The following is a 5,573-nucleotide window of genomic DNA, read 5'->3' as shown; positions in this document are numbered from 1 at the left end:
GATGGGCAGGATTCGAGAGCAAGAGCATCCTAAGGGCCTGAATCCCCAGGAAGGTTGGGACAGAGGTGTGTGAGGAGCGAACGTGTAGGGTAGGGAACGAAGGTGGGACCTGTAGAAAGCAGAAGGACCGTGGGCACAAGAGGTGGGGAATCAATTCACACAGCTTGGGGTAGAGGGCTCAGAAAGGGAAGAAGATGCTGGGATCAACCAAAAACAGTCCTTGGTTGAGACTCCCTCCTTTTTACTTTGACTGTGCCCAGAGGAATCTGGGTCAGGCACAGACGAGCACACGTCTCACACCAACACTCTTCCATATGATTTGCTCACTTCTTTTGTTTTTTTTTCTTCATGCGACCAACTTTATTATACAAGAGCTTTGTTCCTGAAGGCTTCTTTAGTGGAGCTCTTACACACACATACATATACTCACATACACACATACCACACACTCACATACACTCACACACATCACATACATTCACATACACATACACATAGGCACACTCACATACACACACATTGTCACACACATACATACACTCACACATCACACACACTCACATACACACACATGCATTCACATCCACACAGTCACATTCACATCCACACACTCTCATACACATACATATGCTCACACACACACTCACACTCACACACACATCACACACTCACATACATACACATGCACACACAAATACATACAGTCACACACACATCATACACACTCACACACTTACACAGCTACATACACAGTCACATTCACATCCACATCCACACACTCTCATACACATACATACACTCACACACACTCACACATCACACACATACACATACACATTCACATACACATATACAGTCACATTCACATCCACACACTCTCATACACATCCACACACTCACACATATCACACACTCACACACATCACATATATTCACATACACACACTCACACACTTACACATACATATACTCTCACATACACATACACATAGTCACACTCATATAGTCACACACTCTCACACACACATACACACAGTCTCATACACACTCACACACACATCATACACACACATACACTCTCACATACACATACACATAGTCATACTCATACTCACACATTCACACACACAAACACACAATCACACACACTCACACACATCGTACACACTCACACATTTACATACACACACATACAAATTCACATACACAGTCACATTCACATCCACACACTCTCATACACATACATACACTCACACAGACACTCACACATCACACACTTACATACACATACACATACACAGTCACACACACACACACACACACACACTCACACGCCTTTCCTTCCAGCTTGGGTGACTGGCCCATCCCCCAAGCTCCCTTACTTGCATTTTCTCCTTAAACTGAGCTTCCTTGGGGCTTGGGCAGAGAATGGGTTAGCTGCACCTGGAGGCTTATGGGGGCTTCCAGTTCTCCCAAGTTGATGAGTGGCTCAGAAGGTTTAAGTATTCTTTTCTGATCAGGTGGTGCTCCAGGTAGGAGCTGCAAGCCTTCCGAAGGGCTCAGCAGCCCAAGGTGAAAGATGGCACCATTGGCCATCCCTCTCTCCTCTGTCCATCACCTGTACACTTTAAGTCAGTACTCACCTGTCTGTGTAGCTACCTGAACCCCCAACCCCAAAGAAAGGGCCTGGAGCCTGAGTACCACTGTTGAAGATCTGTCAGCTCTTGCCCCATAAAATGACCAGGCCCAGAATGCTGCTCAGTCTACCCCTGCCCTTCACCCACTCCAGTCCCACCTCCAAATGAGGCCTGAGCCCATTTTTATTTCCTTGAACAATACCAGTGTGTGACAGCATTTTCAAGGTATGAGGAGGAGGGAGAAAGTCAGGCCCCAGTTTTCAGCACAGGGTTTTGGGGTTCATAGGATTTAGAGCAGCAAGGGACCTTAGAGCCTAGCCAGTCCATTTCCTTTGATTTACAGCTGAAGAAACTGAGGCACTGACAAGAGGAACGATTTTCCCGAAGACATATAATAGCAAGGAAGCAGAGCTGAGATTTACACATCGTGTGGCGTGGGTGATACAAACAGCAGCACTGATTCAAAAAGGCATTTCTGGCAATATCCTGTTTACTCATCCATGAAGAATGCCCTCTGACAGCTGAGCTTCACCACTCCACCTCCAGCCCCACTCCAATACAGCAAAAAGCGTTTGAGGAGACATTAGTCAATAGACTGAGGCAGCATCAATCAGTGAACTGAATGCTGGGCTTGGAGCTAGGAAGTCCCGAGTTCAAATCCTCCAACATTTTTATCAGCTGTGTGAATGGGGGCAGAGCTCCCCAGGATTTAGGTCATCACTCATCGGCTTGGTGATTGGTCATCCATGAAGGTCGTGGAGGTACTTCCTCCATTATTAATGATAATGGAGTGAGAACTGTAGCTTGCCCACCTTCATCTCAAATTAAATGATGTTCGATTCAGAACAAAATTTGTAAATTAATCCTCTTTTTGGTTCATAACACAGCATGGCACAGTAGAAATTTCCACTGAGCCTGCAGTCAGAAACCCTGGGTTCAAATTCTAGGTCTGCTCTTTGGGTGGGTCAGTGAAGATCTCTGGGCCTCAGTTTTTTTCACTTGTAAAATGAGGAGTTTGTCCAAGATCATGTAGTACTCCTCCTATCTCCGGACCTGGATTCACATCTCACCTCTGGTACTGACTTGGACTAGCTGGGTAGATGGAGAAGTAGAATAGCCAGGGGGAACCTAGAATCAGGAAGAGCTGAGTTCAAATCTGATTTCAGACACTTACTAGCTGTGTGATCCTGAACAAGTCACTTAACCTCTGTCTGCCTCAGTCTCCTGTAAAATGGGTATATTGATAGCCTCTAACCCCTCTCCCCCAGGGTTGTTGTGAAGATCAAATGACATAATAGTTGTATAAATGCTAATTCTTATTAAAATGCCAGATGATTAAAATACAAATTTTGTGACCCTGGGCAAGTCATTACACTTCTGTATAATTTAGACTGAGTTCCTCGAAAGCAGGCAAAGATAATATTTGTATTCAGTAGTTTTTCAGTCATGTCTGATTATTCATGACCCCATTTGGGGTTTTCTTGGCAAAGGTACTGCAGTGATTTACTCTTTCCTTCTCCAGCTCATTTTACAGATGAGGAAACTGAGGCAAAAGGATTAAGTGACTTGCGCAGGGTCACATAGCTAGGAAGGGTCTGAGGTCAGATTTGAACTCAGGTCTTCCTGATCCAGGCCCAGTGCTCTATCCACTTTGATGCCTATCTGCCCCATAATATTTGTAAAGCTCATGGCAAAGTGCCTGGCACAAAGCAGGTGCTTTCTAGGGGCTTATTTTCTTAACCTCTTTGAGCCTCAGTTTCCTTATCTGAAAAATGAAAGGTCTGGACTCCATGACCTTTCCAGTTTTAGATCTACAGCCCTATGGTTTCAAAAGGTCCCTTTCAGCTCAAAATCTCGGATTCTTTGAACATAGAGCGATTCTATGAATATGCATTTACCTGGTCAGGACGAGGTAGAGCTTGGGGGTGGGCAAGAGTCCTTTCCCAACAGCATTTTAAATAACCTGAAATGTTCAATTACAGACAATGGAAATTAAATTGACAGATGGAGGCCAGCAAGGTCTCCCTTTGGGTGGAAAGAAGACCCAAATTTTTACTTGTTTTAAAGCAGGGGAGTTTAGGTCAGGAGTGCCCAGCTGTGCATTTCCTCCTGTATTGGTTCAGAGCCCAACAGAGCAGTTCCTTCCATGGGACTCACAGTTTGTTTGTCTTGTTGTATGTGTGGTCTTCCCCCGCCCCGCTGGGACCCCAAACAATTGCTTACAGGTAGTGGTTTTAATCCCTCTCCCGGCAGCTTTGAAGATCCTTCCAGCTGCATCAAAGTGCTCCTTAGCTTGGAGCATCTGGACCCAACTTCAAAGACCTCTGCTGGAATTGTTAGTTCTACCTGCTACAGTAGCTCCAAAGGAGTTGTTATTAGCTATTTATTGTGCAAATCTTTATGGAGATGGCCCCGGAAGTTTTCTTGACCCAGCGCTTTCTCCCAGAGTGGCTGCATTCTAGGGACTTCGGAGAACTACCCAGGAAATGTAGCTGAATTAAAGGGCCAGGGACCAAGGGATTAGGCAACCAGAAGCTGCCAGACCAAATGAATGCCTTTGTGACAATTAGTGTCTATGCCAAGCATGAGTCTCGGGGACTCCCTTGCTAGGGGAAAAATGATAATTTCAAAGAGCTGAAACAGACTGAACCTGGGAGGAGGCAGTGTGGTTTATGGAAAGCACACTGAATTTAATGAGAGAGGAGCAGGGTTCTGCTCTGCCACCATGTGAATTTGGTTAGGTTATTTATGCTCTGAGGTCCTTGGGTTCCTATCTGCAAAATGACGGGTGAATCGGTGTAGGTAGCATAATGATCAGAGTTGGAGTTGGGAAGACCAGCATTCAAGTTCAACCTCTGACACATACTAGCTTGCCCACGTGACCGTGGGCAAGTCATTTGACCTCCGAGTACACCCAAGCCACTCTCAAAGACTCCAAGTCATTGACCAGTGGCTTCATCTTCCCAGAAGGGAATTTCCATACTTCGAATTCCCCATGCTGCTAAAATCATAGATCTGGACCTCCTTTTTCATTCTCCACAAAAAATAACAAGGTCCCTAGGATTTAGAGTGGGGAAAACAACCTTAAAGACCACCTAGTCCAATTTCCCAGTTTGACAGATGAGGAAATTAAGGACCACCGAGGTTAAGTGATCTCTTCAAAGTCACAAAGATACTATTTAGCAGAGTGGGGAATCAAGCTTAGATGATCTGAGCCAAATCCAGTATTCTCTGCACTATAGCAAAATGCCTCTTCCTAGTTTCTGCTCTGGTCAGCAATTTGAAATGAAACATTTTCTTTAGTAACTCTATCTTTGCCATGATTGGTTCCCAACTCCAAGCATTTATACTGGCTATTATTATTAGTATTAGTATTAGTAGTGAGGAAGTTGGGGTTAAGTGACTTGCCCAGAGTCACACAGCTAGTGAGTGTTAAGTGTCTGAGGTCACATTTGAACTCAGGTCCTCCTGACTCTAGGGCTGGTATTCTATCCACTGCGCCACCTAGCTGCTCCCTAAATTTGAAATGAGGGGGTTTTTTTTGTTTGTTTTGGTGAGGCCATCGGGGTTTAGTGACTTGCCCAGGGTCACATGGCTAGTAAGTGTCAAATGTCTAAGGTCAAACTTGAAGTCAGGTTGTCCTGACTTCAGGGCCCGTGCTCTACCCACTTTGCCACTAGCTGTCTCTATACTGGCTATCTTAACACCTGGAAGATAGTCCCTCCTAACCTCAGATTCTGATTTTTCCTGGCTTCCTTCAAGACTCAGCTCTAATACAACTTTCTATAGGAGGTTTTTCCCAGTCTCCCTCTTCCCTCTAAGGTCTTCTTTCTCATATCACTTTCCATCTACAATGGTGTGCTGGTAAGTGTTTAACAACATACTAATAAGTGTTTAACAACCAGCTCTCTAGGGGAATTCAGGCAGGATACACTT

General features: G+C 44.9%; 1 long non-coding RNA gene across 1 annotated transcript; it reads right to left on the bottom strand.

Moving 5' to 3' along the window:
- Window positions 1-1,857: 1,857 nt before the first annotated feature.
- On the bottom strand, window positions 1,858-4,066 carry LOC144455351 (uncharacterized). Its single transcript, XR_013484065.1, has 3 exons — window positions 3,861-4,066; window positions 3,536-3,600; window positions 1,858-2,765 (listed from the first exon to the last, which is right to left on the bottom strand). It is a non-coding gene; the product is annotated as an uncharacterized LOC144455351 (long non-coding RNA).
- Window positions 4,067-5,573: the final 1,507 nt, after the last annotated feature.

The sequence above is a fragment of the Phascolarctos cinereus genome, unplaced genomic scaffold, assembly GCF_003287225.1.
Source record: "Phascolarctos cinereus isolate Bilbo 61053 unplaced genomic scaffold, phaCin_HiC Scaffold_9;HRSCAF=440, whole genome shotgun sequence".
NCBI classification, from domain to species: Eukaryota; Metazoa; Chordata; class Mammalia; order Diprotodontia; family Phascolarctidae; genus Phascolarctos; species Phascolarctos cinereus.
Note: the sequence above shows the minus strand (reverse complement) of the source record. Positions and strands in the feature narration are given on the sequence as shown.